Here is a 17,415-nt window from a genome sequence, read left to right on the forward strand (position 1 = left end):
TGGGTAATTTTACCATTGGGGAGACTGAGGCACAGAGAGATTAATTCATACACTCAGTAGCAAACAAACTTTCAGTATGAGGGACAGGGCCACCAAAATCAGGCAAACTCAATGTAAACTGTTTAGAAACATCCCCCACCCCAAAGAGAATCTCCCGGCGCTACTGCCCCCACTCTGTTTGTTCTATGGATAAATAGGGGACTCCAGTCTCCACTACAGTCGGTCCCTTACCTCTCACTAGCACCAATGAATTTGTTTTACAAATGACTAATTGCACAAGAGCATGATAATCAAGAAGTAGTAAATTTAGAGGAATTCCATAGGTGTAGGGAAATATCACTACACCTCTTCACTCATACCATACTTTATGCAAATGAGTATTATAGGCTTCATGAAAGCCTTGCAAAATGAAGCATCTTGTATATAGCCAGACTGTCATATTGTAATTTGCAGTGCCTGTGAAGAGATGGCTAAACTAAACAAGCTAGCAATTATTTGGTTATGAAATTTGGTATAAAAATAGCATGTAAAGGTTCAGTAAATTAGAAATGGCAAGTTATACTGATGCACTTTGTAAAATAACAGTTGTTCAGAATCTGATCTCAGGGACAGGCTAATACTGATGTAACTGAGATGAGAAGCTGCCCTTTTGTTATAATCTCATTATTATACCTATTGTTTTGGGAAATGCTGTACAGCATAAACACACACTGCAATGTCATAACCATTTTAATGCATCCATAACTGACTATCTGGTTGCATTGTGGTGCATTCTTTATCCACCTCTAATAATAGTTTATAGTAAAGCTTGTGACTGGTAGTTTTAATGAGAAATTAAACACTGTAAAACATCAAAATAATTCAATGCTTACTAGTAAGAATTTTACCATGAACATTTCTCTGTAAATTGTAGCCTAGAACAAAGAAACGTCACTTAACTTGCATGTGTTTAACAAGGCTGAAATGTCTGCTGAGTTGGCCAAGGCAAAATGTTTTAAATTTTACTCCTCTAAATGGGGGGCCATCATTTTTAGCCTTTCTCCTCCTCTTGATGACATTAACTTGTACTAGCAAAGTTGTTCCTGTAACAGGTAACTTATCAAATCTTTATCAGTTACAGAATATGTAGTGAAAACAGGAGACCATATGACTGATCAGCTCAAACGCCAGAGGAGCTTTTGGAGAATTGGATCTCTTTCTATATGAGACATCTGTGTATCTTAGTGCCACAGATGGGATTGTTACAAAGGCCTGTAAGTTAAAATTCTCAAATCTCCATGAAGCAGATGAAGAGGAGAGGGGCGAGTGATGCTATTAGCCATACATTCCATTAGTCCTGGCCAACTGGCAAGTGATGTTCAATATGATGTGTGTTCTGCTTTCCCAACAATCTTGCAAAAGGTAAAGCAAGTTAACAAACTGAATAAGTTCTAAGTAGAAATGCATGTGAGCTGCAAAGTTTTCAACTGGAGCCAAATTTTCTTGGCATCCAATGGGGTATTCAAACCTGAGGGTTTGATTTGTCCCGCTGCTAGACACAGCTAGCCACAAAGTTCAGATTTGAATCCATACAAATTCCTGGAGGATTCAGGCGAGTTTTGATCCACACAGGCATTTTGCTTTGGATCTACCTCTAGTCTATATAGACTTCTTAGGACTGTCACTCTGTGTCTCACTGTGAAGCCTAGAATGTCTTGAGTCAGTGTGAAGCAATAGAAGCAGCCACAAGCATGGCTGAGAGCTCTTTTTGTTCAAAATATCACCAGGTTCCATCAACACCGCTCAGCCAGTTTTGTCTTTGTTACATACGTGACTTTACGAATTACATCCCTGTGACAGCACAAGCATTCAGCTACTAATTATAATTAAGGTTGCTAGGTGTCCGGTTTTTGACTGGAACACCCGCTCGAAAAGGGACCCTGGCAGCTCTTGTCAGCACCACCGACCGGACAGTTAAAAGTCCAGATGGCGGCGCTGTGGCGCTAAGGCAGGTTCCCTGTCTGTGCTGGCTCCGCAAGCAGCCAGCAGCTGTAGCTGCTAGGTGGCTTGGGCCCGGTGGCTTCCGCGCGGAAACTCGCCCTCCAGTTGAACCACTGCCTCTGGCTTCTACCCCCAGCCGGGCCGCTACTTCCGGCGCTGGAGAATGAAGGGCGGGGCGCTGCGGCCAAGAGGAACTCGGAGGGAGGCAGCCAGCACTGCATAGCACCCCCTGCAGCTGGTCCACCCTGGCAGCAGGGATCCTGTGGAGACCCAGCACCGCAGGCCGCAGTAACACCGCCCATGAGCAGCATCGGGCATGCGGGGGGAAGCGTTTGTGCCCTCCCAGCTGGAGATTTACCAGCCTGAGCCTTCCTGCGCTGGAGGCTGGCACTGGACTCCCCTCAGGCCATGCACAGGGATTCCTGCTCTGACTGAGCGTCTCCTTGCAGCCAGCTGGAGCACACCACAGCGCCGGGGCAGCGCTCCAGCATTTGGGTCAGCAGACTGCAAGTCAGGACTCTGAGCCGGTGCTAGTCCATTGGGGGCCCTAAGGAGAACATTTTGGCCCCCCTCCCATAATACAGAAACAGGCAAATAAAAAATAAATGGGGGTCGCACGGGCTACCTCAACAGCTGATCTGGCTTAGGTGTCTCACACAAGGATAGTGTTTGCAGTTGGACACTCTGAGCAGAAGAAGCCTCCCTGGCCCCTATATGCCTAGGAGCCGGACGTGTCTGCTGCTTCCAGGGCACTGCATGGAGCCAGCGCAGGCAGGGAGCCTGCCTTAGCCATGCAGTGCCTCCAACCAGAGCTGTCTGAGGTAAGCACCACCTGGCTGGAGTCTGGAACCCCTGCCCCAGCCCTGAGCCCCCCCTCCCTGCACTCCAAACCCCTTAACTCCAGCCTGGAGCCCCCTCCTATACCCCAAACTCCTCATCCCTGACCCCATTCCAGATCATGTGCCCCCAGCTGGAGCCCTCATCCCTTCCCACACCCCAACCCCCTGCTGCAGCCTACAGCCCCCTCCTGCACCCTGAGCCCCTCATCCCCAACCCCAGAGCTTGCACTCCCAGCTGGAGCCCTTGCCCCCTCCTGCACCCCTGCCCCAGCCTAGAAACCCTTCCTGCACCCTGAACCCCTCATCCCCATCCCACCCCAGAGCCTGCACTCCCAGCTGGAGCCCTCACCCGCTCCTGCACCCCCTGCCCCAGTCTAGAAACCCTTCCTACACCCTGAACCCCTCATCCCCCCCCACCCCAGAGCCTGCACTCCCAGCTGGAGCCCTCACCCCCTACCGCACCAAGACCCTGCAAAGTGAGTGAGGGTGGGGGAGAACAAGCCACGGAGGGAGGAGAAATGGAGTGAGCAGGGGGTGGGGCCTCGGAGAAAGGATGGTGCAGAGTAGGGGCGGGACAGGGGATGGGGCTAGGGTGTTTGGTTTTGTGCTATTAGAAAGTTGGCAACCCTACTGGTTGGCATTGCCAACCAGGTCGTTAAAAGTCTGGTCAGTGTCACAGGGCTAAGGCAGGCTCCTTGCCTGCTCTGGCTCCACGTGGCTCCTGGAAGTGGCTGCTGGGTCCCATTGGCCCCTAGGTGCATGGGAGGCCTTGGCCGCTCATGTGTCTAGGACCGCAGGGACCTGACTGCCCCTTCCTGGGAGCTGTGGTAAGCACTGATGGGACCCTGCCCCCCCCATCTCCTGCCACAGTCTAGAGTCCCTTCCTGCACCCAAATTCCCTCCTGGAGCCTGCATTCCGCAACCACCCCAAATCCCTGCCACAGCCCTAAGTCCCCTCCTGGACCCCAGAGCCCACAGCTGGAGCCCACACCCCCTCCTGCACTCTGAACCCCTCAGCCCCAGCCCAGAGCCCTCTCCCTCACTCTGAACCCCTCATATCTGTCCCCACCTAGAACCTGCACCTCCAGCCTAGAGCCCATATCCCCCCAACATGAGTGAATTTGCTCTTTGGTAGAATTTTCCAAGTAAAATAAATCTGAAGAGAAAGGAATCTCTTTTTATTGGACAGTAGTATGTGAGCTGGTTATGCAGATTAATTTACTTCTACAGCTTTTACTCTACCTTAGCCAGCCAGAATTGTAATTATGCTTTAAGGCAACATAAAAGAAGTCACATTTGATTTGTTCCTGGACCCAGAGGCTGGATTTCTTCCAAGTTGTGCATGAATTCTCTAAAGCAAATCTACAGACTCCATACAGTGTGTTACAAACCAGTTATATAAATCCATTTAGACTGATTACAATTTAGGAATTAAATATTACAAACTGTTCAAACTAAACTGGATTCTTCCATAGATTTTTGAATAATTCCAACAAGGCATGTTTTAGGTGAAACCTAAAACTGGGGCAAATTTAAGCTGACAGTGTCTCTTTAATAGTGTGGTTATGATTTCTTCAGAGGAGATACCTCTGTTTCCTCAGTCAATCTTTCCACGGCTGATAACTGCCTACTGAGTCTGTCAGAGTTCCCTCCTCACTTTGAACTCTGGGGTACAGATGTGGGGACCTACATGAGACCCCCTAAGCTTATATTTCACCGACTTGGGTTAAAAACTTCCCCAAGGCACAAATTCCTTTCCTTGTCCTTGGATGGTATTGCTGCCACCATCAAGTGATTTAAACAAACATTCAGGGAGGGGCCCCTTGGAGCCCTATTCCCCCCCGCAAAATATCCCCCCAAGCACTTTCACCCCCTTTTCTGGGGGGGGCTTGAGAATAATATACCAACCGATAGGTTAACAAAGTGAGCACAGACCAAATCCTTGGTTTTTAGGACACTGAAAATCAATCAGGTTCTTAAAAGAAGAATTTTATTTTTAAAAAAAAGTATCACACCTCCAAAATCAGGATGGAAGATAACTTTACAGGGTAAATAAAAAGATTTAAAACCCAGAGGATTCCCCTCTGACTATGCTTCCCAGTTACAAAACAGGAATAAAATTACCTCTTAACATAGGGAAAATTCACATGCTAAAACAAAAGATAATCTAACGCATTTTCTTGCTATTACTTACAGTTTCTGTAATTTTATATGTATCATTTCAGGAGCTTTTTAGGAGATGTTTTTTCCTGCACTGGTCCCTTTCCCTGTTTGAGAGGGCACACACAAAGAGAGCACAAAAAAATTCCTCCCCTCCCCCCGGACCCAGATTTGAAAGCATCTTCTTTCCCTATTGGTCCTTCTGGTCAGGTGCCAACTAGGCTAATTGAACTGATTAACCCTTTACAGGTAAGTGATTCTGTACCTCTGGGCAAGAGGGATTTTATATTACTGCATACATAAAGGTTTCAGAGTAACAGCCGTGTTAGTCTGTATTCGCAAAAAGAAAAGGAGTACTTGTGGCACCTTAGAGACTAACAAATTTATTAGAGCATAAGCTTTTGTGAGCTACAGCTCACTTCATCGGATGCATTTGGTGGAAAAAACAGAGGGGAGATTGATATACACAAACAGAGAACATGAAACAATGGGTTTATCATACACGCTGTAAGGAGAGTGATCACTTAAGATAAGCCATCACCAGCAGCGGGGGGGGGGGGGGGGAGGAGGAAAACCTTTCATGGTGACAAGCAAGGTAGGCTATTTCCAGCAGTTAACAAGAATATGTGAGGAACAGTGGGGGGTGGAGTGGGGTGGGGAGGGAGAAATAACATGGGGAAATAGTTTTACTTTGTGTAATGACTCATCCATTCCCAGTCTCTATTCAAGCCTAAATTAATTGTATCCAGTTTGCAAATTAATTCCAATTCAGCAGTCTCTCGTTGGAGTCTGTTTTTGAAGCTTTTTTGTTGAAGGATAGCCACTCTTAGGTCTGTAATCGAGTGACCAGAGAGATTGAAGTGTTCTCCAACTGGTTTTTGAATGTTATAATTCTTGACGTCTGATTTGTGTCCATTCATTCTTTTACGTAGAGACTGTCCAGTTTGACCAATGTACATGGCAGCGGGGCATTGCTGGCACATGATGATGGCATATATCACATTGGTAGATGCGCAGGTGAACGAGCCTCTGATAGTGTGACTGATGTGATTATGCCCTATGATGGTATCCCCTGAATAGATATGTGGACAGAGTTGGCAACGGGCTTTGTTGCTGGACTTCACAAAAACTAGACAAGCCATTTACAACACACACTTTGCTTCTCTACAAAAGAAAAAGGACACTAAGCTATCTAAACTACTACATGCCACAAGGGGCCACAACAGTGGTTCCCGTAACCCACCCAGCAATATTGTTAATCTATCCAACTATACTCTTAGGACAGATTCTTCTGCTGGGCTATCTCGGGGCCTCTCCTTTTGCCCCTCCACCCCCACAAACATGATACAGTTCTGTGGTGACCTAGAATCCTATTTTCAACGTCTCCGACTCAAGGAATGTTTCCAACACACCTCTGACCAACATATTAACCCACAGAGACCTTCCTACCAACACTACAAAAAGAAGGATTCTGGGTGGACTCCTCCTGAAGGTCAAAACAGCAGCCTGGACTTCTACATAGAGTGCTTCCGCTGACATGCATGAGCTGAAATTGTGGAAAAGCAACATCGCTTGCCCCATAACCTCAGCCGTGCAGAACACAGTGCCATCCACAGCCTCAGAAACAACTCTGACATCATAATCAAAAAGGCTGACAAAGGAGGTGCTGTCGTCATCATGAATAGGTTGGAGTATGAACAAGAGGCTACTAGGCAGCTCTCCCACACCACTTTCTACAAGCCATTACCCTCTGATCCCACTGAGAGTTACCAAAAGAAACTACAGCATTTGCTCAAGAAACTCCCTGAAAAAGCACAAGAACAAATTCACACAGACACACCCCTAGAATCCCGACCTGGGGTATTCTATCTGCTACCCAAGATCCATAAACCTGGAAATCCTGGACGCCCCATCATCTCAGGCATTGGCACCCTGACAGCAGGATTGTCTGGCTATGTAGACTCCCTCCTCAGGCCCTACGTTACTAGCACTCCCAGCTGTCTTCGAGACACCACTGACTTCTTGATCAAACTACAGTCCATTGGTGATCTTCCTAAAAACGCCATCCTGACCACTATGGATGTAGAAGCCCTCTACACCAACATTCCACACAAAGATGGACTACAAGCCATCAGGAACAGTATCCCCGATAATGTCACAGCTAACCTGGTGGCTGAACTTTGACTTCGTCCTCGCCCATAACTACTTCACATTTGGGGACAATGTATACCTTCAAATCAGTGGCACTGTGATGGGTACCCGCATGGCCCCACAGTATGCCAACATTTTTATGGCTGTCTTAGAACAACGCTTCCTCAGCTCTCGTCCCCTAATGCCCCTACTCTACTTGCGCTACATTGATGACTTCTTCATCATCTGGACCCATGGAAAAGAAGCCCTTGAGGAATTCCACCATGATTTCAACAATTTCCATCGCACCATCAACCTCAGCCTGGACCAGTCCACACAAGAGATCCACTTCCAGGACACTACGGTGCTAATAAGTGATGGTCACATAAACACCACCCTATATCGGAAACCTACTGACCGCTATTCCTACCTACATGCCTCTAGCTTTCATCCAGATCATACCACACGATCCATTGTCTATAGCCAAGCTCTACGATATAACCGCATTTGCTCCAACCCCTCAGACAGAGACAAACACCTACAAGATCTCTATCGTGCATTCCTACAACTACAATACCCACCTGCTGAAGTGAAGAAACAGATTGACAGAGCCAGAAGAGAACCCAGAAGTCACCTACTACAGGACAGGCCCAACAAAGAAAATAAGACGCCACTAGCCATCACCTTCAGCCCCCAACTAAAACCTCTCCAACGCATCATCAAGGATCTACAACCTATCCTGAAGGACAACCCATCACTCTCACAGATCTTGGGAGACAGACCAGTCCTTGCTTACAGACAGCCCCCCAATCTGAAGCAAATACTCACCAGCAACCCCACACCACACAACAGAACCACCAACCCAGGAACCTATCCTTGCAACAAAGCCCGTTGCCAACTCTGTCCACATATCTATTCAGGGGACACCATCATAGGGCCTAATCACATCAGCCACACTATCAGAGGCTCGTTCACCTGCGCATCTACCAATGTGATATGTGCCAGCAATGCCCCTCTGCCATGTACATTGGCCGAACTGGACAGACTCTACTTAAAAGAATGAATGGACACAAATCAGACGTCAAGAATTATAACATTCAAAAACCAGTTGGAGAACACTTCAATCTCTCTGGTCACTCGATCACAGACCTAAGAGTGGCTATCCTTCAACAAAAAAGCTTCAAAAACAGACTCCAACGAGAGACTGCTGAATTGGAATTAATTTGCAAACTGGATACAATTAACTTAGGCTTGAATAGAGACTGGGAGTGGATGAGTCATTACACAAAGTAAAACTATTTCCCCATGTTATTTCTCCCCCCCACCCCACCCCACCCCCCCACTGTTCCTCAGATATTCTTGTTAACTGCTGGAAATAGCCTACCTTGCTTGTCACCATGAAAGGTTTTCTTCCTTCCCCCCCCCCCCCCCCCGCTGCTGGTGATGGCTTATCTTAAGTGATCACTCTCCTTACAGCGTGTATGATAAACCCATTGTTTCATGTTCTCTGTGTGTGTATATCAATCTCCCCTCTGTTTTTTCCACCAAATGCATCCGATGAAGTGAGCTGTAGCTCACGAAAGCTTATGCTCTAATAAATTTGTTAGTCTCTAAGGTGCCACAAGTACTCCTTTTCTTTTTACATAAAGGTTGTTACTCTTCCCTTTATATTTATGACAGAGTCTGTTGTGGGGGTTTGAGGTTATTTTAAAAGAAGGGGAAAAACCCAGCATCCTGCAGCCTTAACTTGTCTCACTACTTTCCATCTTCAGAATTACTATTTTTAAGGGATGGAACTCAAAACCATCAGAAAATCTCATGTCTCTATTGTATGAAGACTGAACAGATCAACATGAAATGACTTCCGGCAGCAATTGTTGGACATTAAACAGCAAGGTACAGTAATTTGTTTTTCTTACTGCTTCAAAAGCAACTCTCTCCTAAATTCTGGATCTTAGCAGAGCACAAGTAGCCAAGACAACAAGAAGTAAAAACTTAACTTGTGTTGCTACATATGTGCAAACAGATTCTTAGCTTTAAAATGATGAGCAGAACTATTAGCTGAATAGTGTTGTTTAGACATTTATAGAAGTAGAAGACCTTGGAGATGAAAGGATCTCCAAGCACCTTACAAACTATGGGCCTGATCCTTCTTATTGCACTTGGGTCACATTTTAAAGCTTTTTCTCTGCAACTATGACACAGGAACATCTGTTTCAGTGAAAGCTCAGATTCTCACAATCACATGTTTCAAGGAGCTGGAGAGTTAAGAAAAACTGCAGCTATCATGTGACTTACGATAAAACAGAGAATTGGCAACCTGATCCCAAGACACTAGATTCCAGTGACAGAGGTATTGTACATGGATTTAGCAGGGAGAGGTTACTTGTATGCAGGTATTTAGGTAATGAATGGGGTATGCAGATTTAGAGTTGCAGCTTTGGCAACAAGAATCCCAAGTAATCCAGAGGAGAGCATGGCAGGGGAGAGGTCATCTGTTCCTGCTTTTTGAATGGACCTGCTAAAATCTGCACATAGCGAAAAGGATCAGGCTCACTTTTTTCTGCTCCTGCGTGACAACTACTCTGTCTGTTTAGACGCATGAGTACTGAAATGCAAGATTGTGTTAACACTTTCAGAATGAAGGATGGAGTGGTAACCTTCACTCTCTCATTTTCAATTTACTTTTTAAAAACCCGTTAAATCAAGTCCTTACTACTTCAACATAACTTTTGGTTTCTGATTTCTTGGCTTTTTAAATCATGGTGCATCTTTTTGTGGGATATTTCCACAGACATCACAACAATATGAGAATTTGACAACTTGATGTTGTAGCAGGCCTGGACAATAAAGTGCAGTGAGAGCATTGCATGTCTATGTATTTCTAAAACCTCTCTGACTTTTTTTTTTTTTTTTTTTTAAACAATACATGCCTGAAGTTCCTGGGACCACTGTCTAGGACCAGCATTTCTATCTCTGGTTCCATGCGATGATTTTTAAACACCGGTTTAGACACTGCAGCATTGCAGTCTTGTGCTTGATAGTTAGCTGTTAGGGAACATATTGACTATTGGATGTGCAATGCGTGTTATATTTCAACATTTAGAAGTGAAATATTATATTTGACTCCATTTAAACTCATTTTCCCCCAAGCACACTAGTTGTTACCTGACAATTTAAATTTTGTATGTATTGACTTTAAAAGTTCTGAACACAGAAAATAACGGTTTATACCAGTCAATATGGTAGATCCTTGAACAGATTCTCCGTGTAACAGGAGCAAATCCCTTGTGCTGGACTGCAGGAACTCCGCGGTAGAGCATGCAACATTGTTCTTTCAATGCTGTTCAAGCCTGAACTTGTACAGATCTAGCACTGGGAAACATATTCCCAACTGTCCATGCCAAAATGATGGCATCTAAATTAGCTGTTACCACTCCAGAAAGAGATTATGGAGTCATTGTGGATAGTTCTCGGAAAACATCTGCTCAGTGTGCAGTGGCAGCCAAAAAAGTGAACAGAACATTATGAACCATTAGGAAGGGAAAAGGAATAGATAAGACAGAAAATATAATCATGCTTCTCTATAAATCCATGGTATGCCCACTTTTGCATACTGTGTGCAGATCTGGTAGCCCCATCTCAAAAAAAGATGCATTGGAATTGGAAAAGGTGCAGCGATGGCAACAAAAATGATTAGGGGTATTGAACAGCTTCCATCTGAAGAGAAATTTAAAGGACTGACTTTTCAGCTTGGAAAAGAGGTGACTAACGGGGGATATGATAGAGGCCTATAAAATCTAGACTGGTGTGGAGAAAGTGAATAAGGAAGTGTTATTTATGCCTTCTCTTAACACAAGAATTAGGGGTCACCCAATGAAATTAATAGGCAGTAGGTTTAAAACAAAAGGAAGTATTTCTGCACACAACGCACAGTCAACCTGTGGAACTCTTTGCCAGAGGATGTTGTGAAGGCCAAGACTCTCTAACAGGGTTCAAAAAAGAACTAGATACGTTAATGGAGGATAGGCCCATGAATGGGTATTAGCCAGGCTGGACAGGGATGCAACACTGTGTTCTTAGCGTCCCTAGCCTCTGTTTGCCAGAAGCTGGGAGTGGAGGACAGGGGATGATTCACTTGATTACCTGTTCTGCTCATTCCACTGAAGTACCTTGCATTGGCCACTATCGGAAGACAGGATACTGGGCTAGATAGACCATTGGTCTGACCCAGTGTGGCTGTTCTTATGTTCTTATATGTGCTTATCTTACTGTGCAACTATGATATTACATTGGCATAATGCAATGAACTATATTTCTTAGAGTTTTTGTTTTGTTTAAGGTAGGTGGGGAAAGCTAAACAAAACCTGAAGCTATTGGTTTTGTGAAGCTTGTAGACTCCTTGCAATGGTGCTACTTAGCTTGCTAGAGCTTGTAAACATTACAGTTTTTATCAGAGGAGCTTGTAAGTTCCTTGAACCAAGCATCACACACTTCACTAGCTGTACAAGCATATTCAGCCAATCCGATTTAATAGTACTAATACTTAGCTCTTATCTAGTGGTTTTCATACGTGGATTTCAAAGTGCTTTATAAAAGAAGGATCCTAATGGACAACTGAAGTGCTTTGCAGTTAGTGCTGACACTTATGCCCCTGTTCGTGGATTGTGAATGGAGTTTGACATGATTATACCATTTCCTACCTGCTCAGCTCAGGTATGGAAAAGGAAGTGAAAAGTGGGAAACTGAGCATACAGCTATGCTTGGGCAATGAGGCCGAAAAAAGCAAATATGAAAGTGGCAAAGATGCCCAGCAAAACAATAGATTTTGTAACTGCCACCATGGCAGGAATTTTGGGCATTCAACCAGAATAAAGGAAAGCAAAAGTAAATGTATGAATCAAAAACTGTCAGGTTAGATGAAGGATGAGGATGAGCCACAGGGCTGAAGTGGCCTGTCATCCCTTGCAACCCTGTTTCAAGGGGTGCAATGGCAGATGAATCAGTGTAGCAGTGACACTATCTTTTTTTTACTCTAAAGAGCCCCTGCCCAGAGCTGTGCATATCATCCCATGGAATTGGACTCCATTGTATACGAAGACTGCACATCCTCAGTGCAGGTTCCTGAAATCCTATCCCCAAAGCTGTATGGTGGTGGTATGATGTTTGGGCCAAATTCTCATTTATGCTACGTCCTCTTTAAACTGATCTGGCATTGTAAAAAGGCCTTACAGTGGGTATAACTATAATTTACTCCTGCTTTATGGTGACTTTACACTACCAGAGTTTTGTTAAGTGAGCTTGGTTTAACTGAGAATCGGGTCCTCTGTGTCCAAGACCCCCTCTACTTGGACAGAAGTTGGAAGTATTTTCCTTCTAGAGAAAAAGAGGAGGAGAGAAAATAATATGCAAAGAACAGGCACTATGATGCATTAGAATATACTTTGAAGGGATTCTTTAATATGTGGTTGCTGGAAGCGATTAATATTGAGGGTAAAGGAGAACTGAACGTGAGCGCGTGCCCCCTATTTAAGGGATGGAGGGGAGACAAAACATAAGCATATCAAGAGCTGCAGTAAGACTTTGCCAGTCTCAAGATCAATGGAGTTTAACATGCACCCATATGCTTTCATGGGCCAGCCCATTCCCTTTATTCTTTCTTAGGCAAAACTGATTTCCGTTTAGAGATTGGCAACAAAACTATCACTGGAGGTTCAGAGAGCAATTAGAGGACACAGAGTTAGCTCTCCTGGTTATTTTAAGCAGTAAAACTGAGGTCAATATGTAAATATTAGAAAAGTCTTAGTTCTTCAAGAAGTATTATTGTAGCAAATTAAGGGAATGACAACTGCACTTAGTGCTCTCTATATATAAAGAGGATAAAACAAGGAACCTGTTTTATAACATACAGGGTATGTTTACACAGCAATTAAACACCTGTGGCTGGCTGGGGTCAGTCAGGGAGCCTGAGCTCTGGGACTCTATAAGTGGGGGAGGGCCCCAGAGCCCTGGCTCCAGCATGAGGGTATATCTACACTGGCACAGTTACAGTGCCGGTAGTTACAGGACTGCTCAGAGAGTGCTGAAGGGAAACCGCTGTTGTGTTCACAGTGTCAGCTGCCTGCGCAATACCGTGTTCACACTTGCAGCACTTGCAGCGGTATTTGGAGCGGTGCACTCTGGGCAGCTATCCCATAGAGCATCTCTCTTCCTCTTCTGCTGCTAAGAGTTGTGTGAAGGTGGAGAGGGTCGCGGGCATCCTGGGTCCTGTCCCAGTGCCCCGTGATGCATTGCTTTGCATCCCAGCAATCTCTGTGCTTCAGTCTGCATTTGGCGCCATCTTTCAACAATTTGTGTACTATGCACTCTGCCTCTTCGGTCTGCAGGAATGGATCCCGAACCATTGACCGGTATGCTGCTCACTCTGAGTAACACATCACTAGTGGCAGTGGAGTTATTTCTTAAACTATGTAGGAAAGAGGAGTGCAACATTGATCTCACCATGCGTACTACTATTACACAAGATGCTGACCATAGTGGAATGCTACTTTTGGGCTCAGGAAACAAGCAGTGAGTAGTGGGATCATGTCATGCACGTCTGGGATGATGAGCAGTGGCTACAGAACTTTCGCATGAGGAAAGCCACATTCATGGGACTCTGAATGAGCTTGCCCCAGTCCTGTGGCACAAGGACACAAGAATGAGAGCTGCCCTGCAGTTGGAGACGTGTTTGGCGATTGTACTATGGAAGCGGCTACTCCAGACAACTACCAATCGGTCACTAACCAGTTCGGAATAGGAAAATCGACCGTTGACGGAAATGTGTAGGGCCATTAATCGCATTCTGCTCCAAAAGACCGTGACTCTGGGCAACGTGCAAGACGTTGTGGATGGCTTTGCACAAATGGGCTTCCCTAACTGTGGAGGGGAGATAGATGGCATGCAAATTCCAATTTTGGCACCAGACCACCTAGCCACTGCATACATTAATCGGAAGGGGTATTTCTCTATGGTTCTCCAGGCGCCTGTGGATCACTGTGGGCGTTTCACAGGTATTAACCCAGGCTGGTTTGGAAAGGTGCATGACACACGCATCTTTTGGAACACTGGCCTGTTCAGGAAGCTGCAAGCAGGGACTTTCTTCCTGAATCAGAAGATCAACGTTGGGGAAGTTGAAATGCCCATTGTGATCCTGGGATACCCCGCCTACCTCTTAATGCCGTGGCTTATGAAGCCATACACGGGGCAACTTGACAGTAGCAAGAAGAAGTTCAACAACAGGCTGAGCAAGTGCAGAATGACTGTTGAGTGTGCTTTTGGACATGTAAAGGCCGCTGGCGCTGCCTATATGGGAAACTGGACCTGGCTGATGACAATATTCCTATACTTATAGCTGCATGTTGTGTACACCATAATATTGTGATGTGTACACCATAATATTGTAATGTGAAGGGAAGGGTGAAAGGTTCACTCAGGGATGGACCGCTGAGGCTCGGTGCCTGGAGGCAGAATTTGAACAGCCAGAGACCAGGACTATTAGAGGGGTGCAGCACGGGGCCATAAGGATCAGGTATGGCTTGAGGCAGCAATTTGAAACTGAAAGTCACTAATATTTATTTATTGCTGTGCTTGGGAGTGCAGTGCTTGTAATGCTAGGAGGTGATTGTGATTGGTGCAGATGAGGCAATATGAGGGTTTAAGATAATTGTCTGTTGCTTTGCAGGGCTCTGTGTGCTTTCAATTAATAGAATAAAGATTGCTTTCAAACCAACACAATTTTTATTAAAAAACAACTGGAGGAGAGAGACAAACAAAAAAAACACATCACCACTGAGGGGATGGGAGAAGGGAAGGTCCCAGGAGGAGGTGAGGTCCTGGGATAGTTAAAGATTTGTGTATGTCCAGCGATCATATCCAACCTTCTCCTTTGGAGTACAATGCAGCGGGTACTGTACTACTAAACTGGGCTAAACTGCAGAGGGATGGGTGTTGAGTGCAGTGAGTACTGGGAGTCCGCAGTGCTGGACTGTGAGGGGGAGGAGTGGAATGATGTGGGTACAAACTGGAGCCAGGAGTTTGATAAAAGTGTGTTGGTGGTGTCTGCAGGGTGCATGGGAAACAGCTTTTTGTGACAGCGGCTGCAGGGGAGGGTGAGTGCGGAGCTGCTTGGTTTGCAGTGTTAGTATCACCAGGAGTGTGTCCGGTTGGCGCGCTATAATGTTTAAGAGCCACTCCGTGGCTTCATTCTGGCGTGCTGCGTTCTCCTTTCAGTCCCTCTTCTTGCTGTCCCGCCACTCCTTCAATTTCTGTTTTTGGCCGCAGAGTGTAGCATAACCTCACACAGAAAGTCCTCCTTGGTTCTTCGTGGCCACTTTCTAATTCTGTGCAGCAATTCAGCTGACAGTAACAAAGAGGGAAGCTGGGCTCCCAAGGTCATCTCTGTGAAGCCAAAACACAACATTTTACAGAAGCAGTATTGTTTGCAACACGCACAACACTGATTCAGTGATTTAAAACACAGCTGCTATTCCCATACCTGTCACTAAGTGGCTGACCCCAGGCAAGCACATGTGAGTCACAAGATCCCCAAAAAGGTGAGTAGCTGCAGGGGCAGGGTAAATCAGTGTTCCTGGACCCTACTGTACACTGGGCATGTAGCTCTTGGGGACAGCCAGCGGGGCGGCCTGATGATCACTCCTGTCCCCACATTTTCCACAGGCTGTGTTCATTATGGAAGATATCTCGCTGCTGAGGGTGAGCAGGGAATCAAGGGAGGGTCTTCTCCAAGACTGCGGCTTCTGCCCTGGCCCTTATGAGGCTCGCCTGTGTGCAGCAATGGTTCCTCCCCCTCTCCCTTCCAGTAATGGCAGAGCGATGCAGGAAAGTTACCATTAATGGGGCAAGAAACAAAGCAGCTCTGCCAAAGAACCTGTGGCAGTGGATTGCCCAGTATCTCCATGAGAGTTTCGTGGAGATCTCTGAGGCAGAGGGAGTCTATCAACAGCCTGTTCTGCCACTCAAACTAGGCATGTAGTGGTATGTGCATCATACAGACACAAGCCAGCTTTCTGCAACCCTCCTGTCCCCAATAACTCTCTCCAGCGATTCCCAGAATCGAATCAACTTACCAGGGGCCTCCTCTCCTGTTTTGCGCTTCACCGAGATCCAACAGCTGTGACTGGCTAGCCTCCTCCAGGGCAGAAAAGAGCTCCTGGCTGCATGCATCTCTGACCTCCGAGTCATCTTTTGCCTCTGGGTCTCCCTTCCCCTCCACATCCTCATCCAAGATTTCCTCCTCCTGGCTTTGTCCACTCTTGACTGGCACACGAGCCACTGAAGTATCCACAGTGGCCTTTGCAGTGGAGGTGGGGTCACCACCAAGTATAGTTTCCAGCTCTTTGTAGAACCGGCAGCTCATGGGTGTGGCACCAGAGTGGTGGTTTGCCTCCCACGCCATGTGTTCTGCAGCTCCATCACTTTAACCCTGCACTGCAATGTGTCCCGCTCATGGCCCCTTTCTGTCATGCAATGTGAAATCTGACCATAGGTATCAAAATTCCTATGGCTGGAGCACAGCTGGGACTGGACGGCCTCCTCTCCCCAAATGCTGATGAGGTCCAGCAGCTCGGCATTGCTCCAAGTAGGGGATGGCCATATGCATGAAGCAGGCATGGCCACTTGGAAAGATGCACTAAGATAACTGCACACATCACCGAGCAAACAGGAAGGGGACTTTCAAAATTCCAAAGGCATTTCAGGGGTGGAGATGATGATTGGTCACTAGAGAGCAGGGCAGTAAAGTTCAAACCGATGACCAGAGAGGCAAGAACAGGCATTGTGGGACACCTCCCGGAAGCCAATTGCAGCGCTGAAATCGACCAGGGTGTCTACACTGGTACCATGGTGCTGTAGCCCCAGCGCAGAAAGCTGTATGCCTCTTGTCGGGGTGGTTTCTTTACAGTGCTGCAACTGTGCAGTTTGTACACCTCAGGAGTTACAATGCAGAAAGCTGCTTTACTGCACAGAAACTTGCCAATGTAGACAAGGCCTGAGTCCAAATGTCTACACAACAATTTTTAGCCCTGCAGCCTGAGCCTTGCAAACTTGAGTCAACTGACTTCGTCCAGCCACGGCCATGCCTCAGGTCTTTTAACAGATTTTAAAATGTTGTTAAAGGTGGTAATAAAAATTATACAGTACATAGATTGGGGAAAGAGTGTCCATACATCTGGGTATAGTACTCGGATTGACCACAAATATAAAGATACAATGTAGACGTACCCTGTTGCTAAGAATAAGGGACTAA

At 46.0% G+C, this 17,415-nt stretch overlaps 1 long non-coding RNA gene across 2 annotated transcripts; it reads left to right on the forward strand.

Annotated features, from left to right (window-relative positions):
• The first annotated feature begins 342 nt into the window (after nt 1–342).
• Nucleotides 343–16,992, forward strand: LOC122459509. 2 transcript variants are annotated; one of them, XR_006280254.1, is made up of 3 exons: nt 343–1,253; nt 8,882–9,005; nt 15,828–16,992. It is a non-coding gene; the product is annotated as an uncharacterized LOC122459509 (long non-coding RNA). The 2 variants fall into 2 exon arrangements; XR_006280253.1 differs by lacking the exon at nt 343–1,253 and adding an exon at nt 5,234–5,284 and having other exon boundaries at nt 8,759–9,005.
• Nucleotides 16,993–17,415: the final 423 nt, after the last annotated feature.

The sequence above is a fragment of the Dermochelys coriacea genome, chromosome 3, assembly GCF_009764565.3.
Source record: "Dermochelys coriacea isolate rDerCor1 chromosome 3, rDerCor1.pri.v4, whole genome shotgun sequence".
In the NCBI taxonomy this organism is placed as follows: domain Eukaryota; kingdom Metazoa; phylum Chordata; order Testudines; family Dermochelyidae; genus Dermochelys; species Dermochelys coriacea.